This window comes from Salvelinus alpinus, chromosome 30, assembly GCF_045679555.1.
Source record: "Salvelinus alpinus chromosome 30, SLU_Salpinus.1, whole genome shotgun sequence".
Lineage (NCBI taxonomy): Eukaryota > Metazoa > Chordata > Actinopteri > Salmoniformes > Salmonidae > Salvelinus > Salvelinus alpinus.
Window position 1 is genome coordinate 36,027,799 of NC_092115.1, and position 16,462 is coordinate 36,044,260.

Consider the following 16,462-nt stretch of genomic DNA (forward strand, 5'->3'; position numbering starts at 1 on the left):
GAAGCCAGTGGAGAGAGCGGAGGAGCGGGGTGACGTGAGAGAACTTGGGAAAGTTGAACACCAGACGGGCTGCGGCGTTCTGGATGAGTTGTAGGGGTTTAATGGCACAGGCAGGGAGCCCAGCCAACAGCGAGTTGCAGTAATCCAGACGGGAGATGACAAGTGCCTGGATTAGGACCTGCGCCGCTTCCTGCGTGAGGCAGGGTCGTACTCTGCGAATGTTGTAGAGCATGAACCTACAGGAACGGGTCACCGCCTTGATGTTAGTTGAGAACGACAGGGTGTTGTCCAGGATCACGCCAAGGTTCTTAGCACTCTGGGAGGAGGACACAATGGAGTTGTCAACCGTGATGGCGAGATCATGGAACGGGCAGTCCTTCCCCGGGAGGAAGAGCAGCTCCGTCTTGCCGAGGTTCAGCTTGAGGTGGTGATCCGTCATCCACACTGATATGTCTGCCAGACATGCAGAGATGCGATTCACCACCTGGTTATCAGAGGTCTTTGAATGGGGTACGGTGCTGGTGGGTTTTTCACGGTCAACAGTTTCCTATGTGTATCAAGAATGGTCCACCACCCAAAGGACTTCCAACGAACTTTACGTAACTGTGTGAAGCCAGCATCCCTGTGGGCCAGCATCCCTGTGGAACGCTTTTTCGACACCTTGTAAAGTCCACGCCCGAGGAATTTAGGCTGTTCTGCAAGGGGGGGGTTGCAACTCAATATTAGGAAGGTGTTCTTAATGTTTGTAAACTCAGTGTATCGCCCTTCTCTCTCTTTCTCTCTCTCCCCTTCACTCCCTCCCTTTCTCAATTTCTCTCTCTCTCAATCCATCTCTATTTCTTTCTGTCTCTCTCTATTTCTCTCTCTCACTCCCTCCCTCTATACCTGGAATTTATTTTCTCTCCATTCCTCATCGGTCATAAAAAAAGGGGGAACAACACAGCTTTAATATTGCAGATAGGTTGTGGCTTCCGTCAATGTAATTGTCTGCTTCATTTCCAATCCCCCATATATTTTGGGGGTAAATATATATATACAGTACCAGTCCAAAATGTGGACACACCTACTCATTCAAGGGTTTCCTTTTTATTTGTACTATTTTCTACATTGTAACACATATGGAATCATGTAGTAACCAAAAAAGTGTTAAACAAATCAAAATATATTTTATATTTAAAATTCTTCAAAGTAGCCACCCTTTGCCTTGATGACAAATGTGTCCAATCTTTGCATTGCCTCAAACAGCTTCATGAGGTAGTCACCTGAAATGTATTTCAATTAACAGGTGTGCCTTGTGAAAAGTACATTTGTGGAATTTCTTTCCTTCTTAATGTGTTTGAGCCAATCAGTTGTAACAAGGTATACATAAGACATCCCTATTTGGTAAAAGACCAAGTCCATATTACGGCAAGAACAGCTCAAATAAGCAAAGAGAAAAGAGAGCCCATCATTACTTTAAGACATGAAGGTCAGTCAATCTGGAAAATTTCAAGAACTTTGAAAGTTTCTTCAAGTGCAGTCACAAAAACCATCAAACACTATGATGAAACTGCCTCTCATGAGGACCGCCACAGGAAAGGAAGACCCAGAGTTACCTCTGCTGCAGAAGATAAGTTAATTAGAGTTAACTGCACCTCAGATTTTAGCCCAAATAAATGCTTCACAGAGTCAAGGAACATACAACTTTAAAAACACCCCCTCATCTCCTGATCCACAGAGACCCCTCTAAGAGAGACAACGGTTCAAAGCATACTGCGTGAATCAGGCCTTCATGGTCGAATTGCTGCAAAGAAACCACTACTAAAGGACACCAATAATAAAAAGAGACTTGCTTAGGCCAAGAAACACGAGCAATGGACATTAGTCCATTGGTCTGATGAGAAAAAATGTGCGATTTTTGGTTTCAACCGCGTGTCTTTGTGAGATGCAGAGTACGTGAACGGATGATCTCCGCATGTGTGGTTCCCACCGTGAGGTGTGATGGTGTGGGGGTGCTTTGCTGGTGACACTGTCGGTGACTTATTTAGAATTCAAGGCCCACTTAACCAGAATGGTTACCACACCATTCTGCAGCGATACGCCATCCCACCTGGTTTGCACAAAGTGGGACCGTCATTGATGCAGTCCAGCATCAGATGATCTGGACCGCAGAGTGAAGGAAAAGCAGCCAACAAGTGCTCAGCATTTGTGGGAACTCCTTCCAGACTGTTGGAAAAGCATTCCAGGTGAAGCTGGCTGAGAGAATGCCAAGAGTTTGCAAAGCTGTCATCAAGCCAAAGGGTGGCTACTTTGAAGAATGTAAAATATAAAATATATTTTGATTTGTTTAACACTTTTTTGGTTACTACATGATTCCATATGTGTTATTTCATGGATTTGATGTCTTTACTATTATTCTACAATGTAATAAATAGTACAAATAAAGAAAAACCCTTGAATGAGTAGTTGTGTCCAAACTTTTGACTGGTACTGTATATATATTTAGAAATATATTTTCCTTTCTTTTTTCCCCCTAACCCTACCATCCCTCCCCTAATTGGAGTAAATTAATGGACAACAACACTTAGGCTTCTACTTCCAGCGTGTACATACTATATACAATTACGGACAGTATATTTTGCAATAGTTATCTTTTGTTTGTTTTTAGTCCCATCCTTCAGCTCCACTCAACCCCTCCCACTGAACACCATCCAGTTTTGATTTCTATTTGCCATATATTTTTCAACTGTGCTGTGATGTTTCACAAAAGTTCTGAAACTTTCTTTTCTCATAGATTCTACATATTGCAAATGAAAAATAAACATTTTTGCTAAGAGTATTATTATATTATTGCTGATTGACTATGCCTTTTTAAATCACTCAGCAGTGCTATTTGTAGAGTGGGACATAACATTGCATTGGGTCTGGGGGACCTCCCATTTCGGGGGGGGGGCATCTATAGCACATTTCCTGCAATTCTACACAATCTAATATGACCCATGTCCCTTCTAGCCGCCTCTATTTAGAACAACAAAAAGTAAGCAAAAATGCCCACAGTCATCAAGTTAGGTAAGAGATGATTAAATATTTAAGTGATTGATGAGACTGAACGAGATCCATGATAATTTAGTAATCAATATTGTGTTGCACCTTTAACCAATAGCCTAACAACTGAACAACTCTTACAAATAAAATACAAAGACAACTTTTTATTGTCTTTAAGACATCCTCTATATCAAATTTCAGCCAGACCGCCCAGCCAACCCGAGCACACCTACACGCCCTACCCCCTCCAGTCTATTCAATAACTCAACTATCTCCCCAACACAACTTCCGTCCCATCTTCTTGTTGATGTCTCAAGGGAAAGGTTTGGAATAGAAAAGTTGAATGAAAACACACATACACCTAGACATTAACACACAGAAACAGTCCACCCTCCAGGGTGACGACCCGCCGTTCAGGGCAAGTGGGTCAGAGCCCCACATTTTTTTGCAAAGAAATGCATGTTATTTTGGCATTAATACGTGTCCCATATCAGTTTGCAAACAACATTTAAAAAAATGTATGTCGTTGAGTTAATAAAGCCGCATTCACCATGGTCTCTTTTTTGTTTTCTTGAGTAAGGCAGCTCCAAAATGCAGGTGTTTCAGCCCAGCTCAGTGCTTTCTGTGGTGGTGGGGCAAACCAGCAGAAAATACGAAGCGTTGCTCTGTGATTGGCTCAATGTTCTGTCACTCATGGGTACACTATCCCCGCCAAGTCTAAGAGCTCAAAAATTCTAGCCCCTTGGGTCCTGCCATATAGTTATATTAGAAGTGCCCATCCAAGAAGGCTTAATTAAGGTCATTGGCCACAGATAAAATGATGTCAAATCATGTTATATCTACAGTAGCTTTGATTGGACTGATCATGATAACATCATACTTTCAAAATCTTAGCTAGCAGTCATCATCATGAATCAAGTCGACAATGTAGTGGCAAATCCTATTTAGTCCTTGTCATTTGAAGATAACTAATGAAGAGAAATTATAGATAAAACATATCGGTGCTCATCGGCCATTGGACATAAACAATACACAACAAGTTGGAAATCGCAAATACAACAATGAGTGGTTTGGAAGGATTCAGTAGCTAACTGCAAACATTGCAAATTAATCATTAGCTTGTTATTCAGTGGAGTGGCTGTGGTCCCAAGTCTAAGATTAAGGGTATCTTTTCATAGTTTAAAATGATAAAAATTCAACATTGGCCATGCTGTCAATGAAGCATGATTTGTGCAATGCTCAAAACAACTGTTAACTCGGAACTGTAAAATTTGACTTTAGTGAGTTCAAGAAAACTGGGAACTAGGGAAAAACGAGCTACGGCTGGGAAAAGACGTTTTGAACTTTCATCCCGCTCAGAATTGTAAATCGGGAACTCGGGCCTCTTTCTAGAGCTACAACCTGAAGATCACTGACGTCATCATGATTCAACCTTTCTTTTTGTCGAGTTCCCAGTTGTCTTGAAAGCACCATAAATCCAAAGAATGCCAGACTTTGATGACAAAGTTTGATGACAAAATTTGCCCACGAAGGACCGCCGCGCCACCTTCCTGTTCAAGTGAGCACAGCACAACAAGGTGAGTCCAAACATGTCTTGTTTGCTGCTGCATAAGTTATGTAATATGCCAGGGAGATATGTATACTGCAGCTAAAAAAGTAATACTAAGTGTATGTTGTGTAGTAAGCTGTTAGTAGCCCATCTCTTAATTTCGCCTACTGTTCTGATTTAGTGGTGCACATGTAGCCTATAACCTGTTTTTGAGAAATGTAATCACTGAATATTGTAAGAGCTTTCATTGTCTGCTTATATGCCCCCTTTATTTATCCTACGGTTCTGACTTGGTGTACAGGGAGAACACTGTAAGAACGGCCCATGTTCTGAATTATGTCACTGTACATTTCAAAAGTGCTGAACAAATAGTTATATTGACTACGTCTGTTCTAGCTCGCTCATTAATGTCTTAATCGAAAATTATGGATTGCCTCTTATCCGCTTGTTGTCTCCTTATGCCAGATTATGTTCATCTCAATTTTCAGTAGAAACCACATTTGTTTAAGCAATTCAGCCATATCAGCTATGCTTTTTTAAAAGGCAGTAAATGAGGCTGAATGAACTGTTTCGCTGCCAGACAAGGCTCCGCTGATAGCCAGGTGTAGCATTGGTATAGTGCAATTAATGTATTGTTTAGTGTTATGTGGTGGCTTTGCTGGCATTTATCCCCACCAAGATTTACATGCTAAAATTGCCACTGACCCTCCATATAATTCATATCATAGGCCTCATAGTACTGTAGAGTTATTTTTTACATGCACACGATATAGCTGGGTCACCCCGTCCTGCCCTTAAGGGACCACCGCCCTGCAGCGCCCCAACACACCTCACTCAGCTTTAAGATCTTAGTGAAACGTTCATTATTGGTTTCAGGTGTGTTAGGTCAAGGCCACAGTTCAGCAGACCCCCAGGGCCAGGACTGAGCAGCCCAGCAGCTACGGATTGCCTAAATAGGCATCTCCCCTGACGTTGGGCATGTTTTTAATAAAGACTCCTTTTGTTGTACAGTATTCCATATAAGGCATCCAGCCAGACCTAATGAAAGTTGCACAGTATACCATTCATCTTAAATCTAGTGATACTGTACATAACTTGACATTTCTTCCATTCATTGTGGGAGGATAACCAACCTTCCAGTTAATGGTAATGCATTTATTAGAAACTATAAATTATTGGTTACACAGTTTCTTCTGACAACAGTCTCCAGTATCAACATTTCCAAGCAAACAAAGACAGGGAGAAGGGAGAATCTGTAGACATACCGAGATAAAAGTACATACTCTTTGCCAGAATTCAGCCAGCCTTCACAAGACCACAACATATGCACATATGCCACTTTTTGTGCTTTACACCTCCAGCAGAATAATACAATTTCTGAGTGCAGGATATTCAGTTTCACTGGCATATAGTACGTTCTATGAATGGACTTAAACTGCAGTCATTTATGTCTGAGATGATATGAACCTGACTGGGCATTTTAACATATCTGTATCCATTCATCATCATCAATAGCGTCTCCCAGGTCTTCCTCACATTTTTGTTTTACATGTTTTGTGTCATCGGGAAAAGCCTCTATCAACCCTTGATACAGTTTGGAAATCAACTTTGGAGGTTTGTTAGACTGCCTTAAAATAGAGTCTGGCTTGTCCAGTGTTTGCTGGACAGAGAGAATAAAGTGTTGTATCTGGAGAAATTCACTTCACCTCTGTCACAGATGGGTCTTCCCAAACCCTGCTGAGACCCCTGTCACCATCTGATCCTCCTAAAATGAGGCATGATAAATAATTACATTGGTGTACATTTATACATTATATTATCCAATAATATAATCAATGGTTCAATAATTGAAATTACCATTATTCACAGATCCCAGACTGTTGCTTTAAGCCGCCATCCTGTAGCTACTGTAGGCCTACCCATCAACTCAAGTTGAAACTTTGTATTACTCACTGAATATACTGCAAAATTCCCCTGAGCTCCATAGACTGGTCTTCCCTGGCTGTCTGACCCTGCTGGGACACCTGTCACCATCTGATCCTGCTAAAACACGATGAGCATAGTGTTGTGTACTGACTGCCCTAGAGAGCTGCATTCCCACGGGATGCCTGCAGGCGGGAGTTGGCGGTCAGACAGACGACTTTGTAATGAAAATATTTTTGTTGTCCCACAGATTATTTTCAAACGGTCCTTTTTCTGCCATGTATGTTTGTATTATAAAGGAAAAGGCGAGTGTTGTGCCTTTTCATATTCAATAAGTATGGATTACATAGTTTTCCAATTATTCACACACTCAGAATTCGCTGCTTCAACTTCAGTAGCCTACCTCTCCTAGTTGGGTGTGAGAGTTCAAGTGCGCCTAGTATGTGTGGTCTAGAGTATGCTGCCTACATAGGTGGAGAATCGCGTGGCAGTTAACCTGAATGTGATTAGACTGTAGTTTACTACAGTGTCTGTAAATAAATATTGATAATGAAAAGTGGAGGGCGCTCAACCAACGTGAGTCGAAGTGCAATCATTTTTTTAATCATCATTAAAAAGGAAAAGGTTGAGCCTTTTAATTTTCAAGAAGTATGGTATATCCATTCATTTGTCTCAGCCTGCAAATCATCCTCCTAAAATGTTGGCTATATACTATAGGACTGTACAGAATGTAGCAAGTGTCGCTGTCATCATTCTTGCTGCTTCCAGTTCAGTAGCCATACCTGTGAGATCAGGTGCACGTGTGTTCTCAATTAAATAGAGTAGACTATAGCCTATGTATACATGGGCAGAGAAGCACGGGGCAGTTATCTTTCCAAGGAAAGTTACTTCCTAAATAAGTCTATGATTAAGCTATAGTTTACTACATTGTCAAGAATTAGGCCTGAATATTGATCACCCATATTTCTGCATCTGAAAATCTCCCCACTCCTAAAAGGTAGGCTATAAAATAGCTCAAGAGAACGTGCAAGTCTCCCCAACTCTGCTCTCTTCAAACTGCATCTAGCATATTGGCTGATATCGAATATCGAATCCAAGATGGCGTAGCAGTCAGATGTCCTTTGTCCTCGTCCTGTCCCGTGTATATATTTTTTATATATTTTTCTTCGCATTTCTTTTTATATATATTTTTTTTCTTCTTAAAAACTCAACTTCAAAACACTCTCCTGCAACCTACCTCACCAAATGTGGTGCGGATGTGTTTTTTTTTCTCCTTAAAGGTATTATTCACCTCGTATCCGAAATCTAACAACAAAATGCTAGCCAGAAGTTAGCCAGCTCACAAGCTAACGTGAGTAGTTCAGCTAACCACAGCTAGCGCTTATCAGCTATCCTTTAGCTCGGAAAACTATTGCCAGTTTTGTACAACGCGACTCAGACCAGAGCATACCAGACCTATTTTCTCTCCATATCCCCGGATTTTTACCGCAAGCTCTGGACATTTACACCTGGATCTTGCAGCTAACTAGCTGCTATCCGAGTGACTATTGGCTAACATCAATTCCGGAGCAAACACCAATTATCCCGGAGCTAGCCAGCTGAAGAGTTCCATCAGCCACTCCTGGGCTACAATCACGTATCTGGACCCGTTTTACTGCCGATGCGGAGCCCCACCGGGCCTTCACGACTGGGATACCGACGTTATCTGCCCGAGGGAGTTATTCAACTGGCCCCTCCTTCGCGACGTAACCTGAACGCCCATATGCTAACTGCGGCCCGCTAATCGTTAGCTGTCTTGAGCATATCGGCTGCTATCTGAACAGGTCTATCGAACAATCTTACGCCGCGGGCTAGCTTAGTGGAGGCCTCACTGCTCCATCTACGGCTGCCCCCTGGACACTATGATCACTTGGCTACATAGCTGATGCTTGCTTGACTGTCCATTAATTCACGGTACTCCATTCCGTTTATTTGTGTTTTATCTGTCGGCTCTGTGCTTTAACTCAGGATCTGTGTGTAGTTAATCCGACCCTCTCTGCCTAGCCGTCGCCATTTTTACCTGCTGCTGCTGTGTTAACTGACTAGCTGCTGTTATCTCACCTGTTGTTTTAGCTAGCTCTCCCAATCAAGACCTGCAATCACTTTATGCCTTATTGTATGTCTCCCTCAAATATCAATATGCCTTGCATACTGTTGTTCAGGCTAGTTATCATTGTTTTGGTTTGCAATGGACCCCGTAGTTCCACTCTCCGTACCTCCGATACCCCCTTTGTCCCACCCCCCACACATGCGGTGACCTCACCCATTGAGACCAGCATGTCCAGAGATACAACCTCTCTTATCATCACCCAGTGCCTGGGCTTGCCTCCGCTGTACCCACGCCCCACCATACCCCTGTCTGCACATTATGCCCAGAATCTATTCTACCACGCCCATAAATCTGCTCCTTTTATTCTTTGTCCCCAACGCTCTAGGCGACCAGTTTTGATAGCCTTTAGCCGCACCCTCATCCTACTACTCCTCTGTTCCTCGGGTGATGTGGAGGTAAACCCAGGCCCTGCATGTCCCCAGTCACCCTCATTTGTTGACTTCTGTGATCGAAAAAGCCTTGGCCTCATGCATGTCAACATCAGAAGCCTCCTCCCTAAGTTTGCCTTACTCACCGCTTTAGCACACTCTGCCAACCCTGATGTCCTTGCCGTGTCCGAATCCTGGCTTAGGAAGGCCACCAAAAATTCTGAGATTTCCATACCCAACTATAACACTTTCCGTCAAGATAGAACTGCCAAAGGGGGAGGAGTTGCAATCTACTGCAGAGATAGCCTGCAAAGTTCTGTCATACTTTCCAGGTCTATGCCCAAACAGTTCGAACTTCTAATTTTAAAAATTAATCTCTCCAGAAATAAGTCTCTCACTGTTGCCGCCTGCTACCGACCCCCCTCAGCTCCCAGCTGTGCCCTGGACACCATCTGTGAATTGATCGCTCCCCATCTAGCTTCAGAGTTTGTTCTGTTAGGTGACCTAAACTGGGATATGCTTAACACCCCGGCAGTCCTACAATCCAAGCTTGATGCCCTCAATCTCACACAAATCATCAAGGAACCCACCAGGTACAACCCTAAATCCGTAAACATGGGCACCCTAATAGACATTATCCTGACCAACCTGCCCTCCAAATACACCTCTGCTGTCTTCAATCAAGATCTCAGTGATCACTGCCTCATTGCCTGTATCCGCCACGGGTCCGCGGTCAAACGACCACCCCTCATCACTGTCAAACGCTCCCTAAAACACTTCTGCGAGCAGGCCTTTCTAATCGACCTGGCCCGGGTACCCTGGAAGGATATTGACCTCATCCCGTCAGTTGAGGATGCCTGGTCATTCTTTAAATGTTACTTCCTCACCATATTAGACAAGCATGCTCCGTTCAAAAAATGCAGAACCAAGAACAGATATAGCCCTTGGTTCACTCCAGACCTGACTGCCCTCGACCAGCACAAAAACATCCTGTGGCGAACTGCAATAGCATCGAAGAGCCCCCGCGATATGCAACTGTTCAGGGAAGTCAGGAACCAATACACGCAGTCAGTCAGGAAAGCAAAGGCCAGCTTTTTCAAGCAGAAATTTGCATCCTGTAGCTCTAACTCCAAAAAGTTCTGGGATACTGTAAAGTCCATGGAGAACAAGAGCACCTCCTCCCAGCTGCCCACTGCACTGAGGCTAGGTAACACGGTCACCACCGATAAATCCGTGATAATCGAAGACTTCAACAAGCATTTCTCAATGGCTGGCCATGCCTTCCTCCTGGCGACTCCAACCTTGGCCAACAGCCCCGCCCCCTCCGCTGCTACTCGCCCAAGCCTCCCCAGCTTCTCCTTTACCCAAATCCAGATAGCAGATGTTCTGAAAGAGCTGGAAAACCTGGACCCATACAAATCAGCTGGGCTTGACAATCTGGACCCCCTATTTCTGAAACTGTCCGCCGCCATTGTCGCACCCCCTATCACCAGCCTGTTCAACCTCTCCTTCGTATCATCTGAGATCCCCAAGGATTGGAAAGCTGCCGCGGTCATCCCCCTCTTCAAAGGGGGAGACACCCTGGACCCAAACTGTTACAGACCTATATCCATCCTGCCCTGCCTATCTAAGGTCTTCGAAAGCCAAGTCAACAAACAGATCACTGACCATCTCGAATCCCACCGTACCTTCTCCGCTGTGCAATCCGGTTTCCGAGCCGGTCATGGGTGCACCTCAGCCACGCTCAAGGTACTAAACGATATCATAACCGCCATCGATAAAAGACATTACTGTGCAGCCGTCTTCATCGACCTGGCCAAGGCTTTCGACTCTGTCAATCACCATATTCTTATCGGCAGACTCAGTAGCCTCGGTTTTTCTAATGACTGCCTTGCCTGGTTCACCAACTACTTTGCAGACAGAGTTCAGTGTGTCAAATCGGAGGGCATGTTGTCCGGTCCTCTGGCAGTCTCTATGGGGGTACCACAGGGTTCAATTCTCGGGCCGACTCTTTTCTCTGTATACATCAATGATGTTGCTCTTGCTGCGGGCGATTCCCTGATCCACCTCTACGCAGACGACACCATTCTATATACTTCCGGCCCTTCCTTGGACACTGTACTATCTAACCTCCAAACGAGCTTCAATGCCATACAACACTCCTTCCGTGGCCTCCAACTGCTCTTAAACGCTAGTAAAACCAAATGCATGCTTTTCAACCGTTCGCTGCCTGCACCCGCACGCCCGACTAGCATCACCACCCTGGACGGTTCCGACCTAGAATATGTGGACATCTATAAGTACCTAGGTGTCTGGCTAGACTGCAAACTCTCCTTCCAGACTCATATCAAACATCTCCAATCCAAAATCAAAGCAAGAATCGGCTTTCTATTCCGCAACAAAGCCTCCTTCACTCACGCCGCCAAACTTACCCTAGTAAAACTGACTATCCTACCGATCCTCGACTTCGGCGATGTCATCTACAAAATAGCTTCCAATACTCTACTCAGCAAACTGGATGCAGTTTATCACAGTGCCATTCGTTTTGTTACTAAAGCACCTTATACGACCCACCACTGCGACCTGTATGCCCTAGTCGGCTGGCCCTCGCTACATGTTCGTCGTCAGACCCACTGGCTCCAGGTCATCTACAAGGCTATGCTAGGTAAAGTGCCGCCTTATCTCAGTTCACTGGTCACGATGGCTACACCCACCCGCAACACGCGCTCCAGCAGGTGTATCTCACTGATCATCCCTAAAGCCAAAACCTCATTTGGACGCCTTTCCTTCCAGTTCTCTGCTGCCTGCGACTGGAACGAATTGCAAAAATCTCTGAAGTTGGAGACTTTTATCTCCCTCAACAACTTTAAAAATCTGCTATCCGAGCAGCTAACCGATCGCTGCAGCTGTACATAGTCCATCTGTAAACTACCCACCCAATTTACCTACCTCACCCCCCATACTGCTTTTATTTATTTACTTTTCTGCTCTTTTGCACACCAGTATCTCTTCTTGCACATGATCATCTGATGATTTATCACTCCAGTGTTAATCTGCTAAATTGTAATTATTCGATTTATTGCCTACCTCATGCCTTTTGCACACATTGTATATAGATTCTCTTTTTCTTTCTTTTTTTTTTCTACCATGTTATTGACTTGTTTATTGTTTACTCCATGTGTAACTCTGTGTTGTCTGTTCACACTGCTATGCTTTATCTTGGCCAGGTCGCAGTTGCAAATGAGAACTTGTTCTCAACTAGCCTACCTGGTTAAATAAAGGTGAAATAAAAAAAATAAAAATAAAATATATAGTCCAGTAATTCAACGTAAGGGCCAAGTGAGAATCTCTGGTACAACCTATTTCTTAAAGAATTTCTGCGCATTTGATATTTCCTAAAGGGCACAAAATTGTTTCAGCGTTTCATTTAGGTCTAGTTTGATTGAGGCAAAAATAATAGCTAATATAAGCCAACCTTTGGCCAGCTCTCTTCTCGCACCGTCCCCAGTGAAAGTTGAGTCCCTGAATCTGCAGCTATTTTGGCTGGCCAGCAATTGAAACTGGCCTGATTTCTATTACAGCATATTGGATGACTCATTCATATTCCATTCACCCAGCTAAATGTAACATAGGTTTAGGCTACTACAAGACACTCGAACTTTCCCTAAAGTTTACAACGTAGGTGTAAACAGACAGTCACACCTTCAATACCGCCTTGCACACTGTTACCTGCATCTAGCTGATCTAGGGTGTAATCACTAGTCCAACAGTTGCAAACGAGAGTTTGTATTGGACAAATTCAGGTATCTTTATCCCTGTTTCGTTCCGTTTTCTTCCATTTAAGAACTTTTTTAACTGAATCGGCAGATTCAGTTAAAAAACACACCCCTGATCACATGCAAACGTTATAGCCTTATTCTAAAATGGATTAAATCGTTTTTTCCCCTCATCAATCTCCACACAATACCCCACAATGACAAAGCAAAAACAGGTTTTTAGATGTTTTTACGAATTTAAAAAGAAACAACGGAAATATCACAATTACATAAGTATTCAGAACCTTTACTCTGTACTTTTTTGAAGCACCTTTGGGTATGATGCTACAAGCTTGGCACACCTGTATTTGGGAAGTTTCTCCCATTCATCTCTGCAGATCCTCTCAAGCTATGTCAGGTTGGATGGGGAAAGTCGCTGCATAGCTATTTTCAGGTCACTTCAGAGATGTTAAATTGGGTTAAAGTCCGGGCTCTGGCTGGGCCACTCCTGGATATTCAGAGACTTGTCCCAAAGCCACTCCTGCATTGTCTTGGCTGTGTGCTTAGGGTTGTTGTCCTTTTGGAAGGTGAACATTCACCCCAGTCTGAGGTCCTGAGTGCTCTGGAGCAGATTTTCATCAAGGATCTCTCTGTACTTTGCTCCATTCATCTTCCCACAATCCTGACTAGTCTCCCAGTCCCTGCGGCTGAAAAACTGCAAAGATGGTTGTCCTTCTGGAAGGTTCTCCTATCTCCACAGAGGAACTCTGGAGCTCTGTCAGAGTGACCAACGCATTCTTGGTCACCTCCCTGACCTAGGCCCTTCTCCGCCGATTGCGTTTGGTCAGGAAGAGTCTTGGTGGCTCCAAATTTCTTCCATTTAAGAATGATGGAGGCCACTGTGTTCTTGGGGACCTTCAATGCTGCAGAAATGTTTTGGTACCCTCCCCCAGATCTGTGCCTCGACACAATCCTGTCTCGGAGCTCTACAGACAATTCCTTCTACCTCATGGCTTGGTTTTTGCTCTGCTTTGCATTGTCAACTGTTGGACCTTATATAGACAGTTGTGTGTCTTTTCAAATCATGTCCAATTGATTGAATTTACCACAGGTGGACTCCAATCAAGTTGAAGAAACATCTGAAGGATGATCAATGAAAACAGGATGCACTTGAGCTCAATTTCGAGTCCCATAGCAAAGGGTCTGAATACTTATGTAAATAAATAATTTCAGTTTTTTATTTTCAATAAAATTGCAAAGAAAAAAAACTGTTTCCACTTTGTCATTATGGGGTATTGTGTGTAGAGTGATGATGATTTAAAAATGTTTTCATCCATTTTAGAATAAGGCTGTAACATAACAAAATGTGGAAAAGGGGAAGGGGTGTGAATACTTTCCGAATGCACTGTACAAACAGCATTATCACTTTGCTCATTGTATAATTCTTTCTCACATCTACACGCTCTCCTCCTTTTCCCTTCGCTTGTGAACTTCAGTGCACAACCATCAGCTCTCTGTGACTAGGCGACAAAACCTTTTCAAGCCAAACATTCATATCATAACCTCTAGGCTTGGACGGGATACCATATATACCGTATACCGAGGTATTTGGAAAAAGCCACGGAATGCTTTTTTAATACTATCAATACCGTTGAAACTATGTTGTTGACGTTTTTAAATGCCTTTTAATATTTTTTGCTACTTTTTATGTAAATACATGCAATGAACTTGTGCAATATGTTAGGACATAAAGAACATTACTTTCTTCATTTCACCTGTCACATTATTATGAAGCTTATGGTAGTCCCTAGTCACGTGTCACGTGGTGTTTGTTTACAAGCACACAACAACGATAGACCGGAGCCTTGTGAGTCACTCACTGTTGTGCAGCATGCGCGCCAGGTGAAATAATTACAGTATGGAAATCACAACTAAATGTTTGCCAGCTAGATATCTTATAACTAAACTCAGCAAAAAAAGAAACTGCCCTTTTTCAGGACCCCCCCTCTTAGGACACTAAAGAGGCCTGCTCATCTGCGTGAACGTGCCCTAGGCATGCTGTAAGGAGGCATAAGGACTGCAGATGTGGCCAGGGCAATGTATTGCAATGTCCGGACTGTGAGATGCCTAAGACAGCGCTACAGGGAGACAGGACGGAAAGCTGATTGTCCTCGCAGTGGCAGACCACGTGTAACAACACTTGCACAGGATTGGTACATACGAACATCACACCTGCGGGACAGGTACAGGATCGCAACAACAACTGTCCGAGTTACACCAGGAACGCACAATCCCTCCATCCGTGCTCAGACTGTCCGCAATAGGCTGAGAGAGGCTGTAAGGCAGGTTCTCACCAGACATCACCGGCAACAACGTTGCCTATGGGCACAAACCCACTGTCGCTGGACCAGACAGGACTGGCAAAAAGTGCTCTTCACTGACGAGTCGCGGTTTTGTCTCACCAGGGGTGATGGTCGGATTCGCGTTTATCGTCGAAGGAATGAGCGTTACACCGAGGCCTGTACTCTGGAGTGGGATCGATTTGGAGGTGGAAGGTCTGGGGCGGTGTGTCACAGCATCATCGGACTGAGCTTGTTGTCATTTCAGGCAATCTCAACGCTGTGCATTACAGGGAAGACATCCTCCTCCCTCATGTGGTACCCTTCCTGCAGGCTCATCCTGACATGACCCTCCAGCATGACAATGCCACCAGCCAGACTGCTCGTTCTGTGTGTGATTTCCTGCAAGACAGGAATGTCAGTGTTCTGCGATGACCAGCGAAGAGCCCGGATCTCAATCCCATTGAGCACGTCTGGGACCTGTTGGATCGGAGGGTGAGGGCTAGGGCCATTCCCCCAAGAGATGTCCGGGAACTTGCAGGTGCCTTGGTGGAAGAGTGGGGTAACATCTCAGTGGGGTAACATCTAAAAGCAAGAACTGGCAAATCTGGTGCAGTCCATGAGGAGGAGATGCACTGCAGTACTTAATGCAGCTGGTGGCCACACCATATACTGACTGTTACTTTTGATTTTGACCCCCGCTTGTTCAGAGACACATTATTCTATTTCAGTTAGTCACATGTCTGTGGAATTTGTTCAGTTTATGTCTCAGTTGTTGAATCTTGTTATGTTCATACAAATATTTATACATGTTAAGTTTGCTGAAAATAAATGCAGTTGACAGTGAGAGGATGTTTCTTTTTTTGCTGAGTTTTTTAAGTGAACTGTCTAAAATGTGCTAAATGCTCTGTGGTTATGAATTTGGTTTGCTAATTTAGTAGCTAGTTAGATATCTGACTAAGTGGTTAGCTTCTTCCAAAACCAAGCATTCGCTTGGTAACAGCATAAAATACCCTCCTGGATTGTTTTGTGCGTGCAGCAAGCTGTTGGTAGCATTTTTGAGTTACTTGTATACTTGTATAGTTTTGGTCAGAAACTGTACAAAATGTTCACAATGCGCTCGTTAGCGTTTAGTTAGAATTCTCTGTGGGATGTTACATTTTCATGTTAGCATTGCTAACCTTCGGATTAAAGAGTTTCAGTTGGGTTTGTAAACAGCACCCCTTGTGTTCAGTGCCGGTATTACCGAATATCTTGTTATGGCACAAAGTCGGTATGACAATCTAGATACCGCCCAAACCTAATAACTGCTAACCTCTACACACAGGCTACATCGTTGTCACCATATTAGCTAA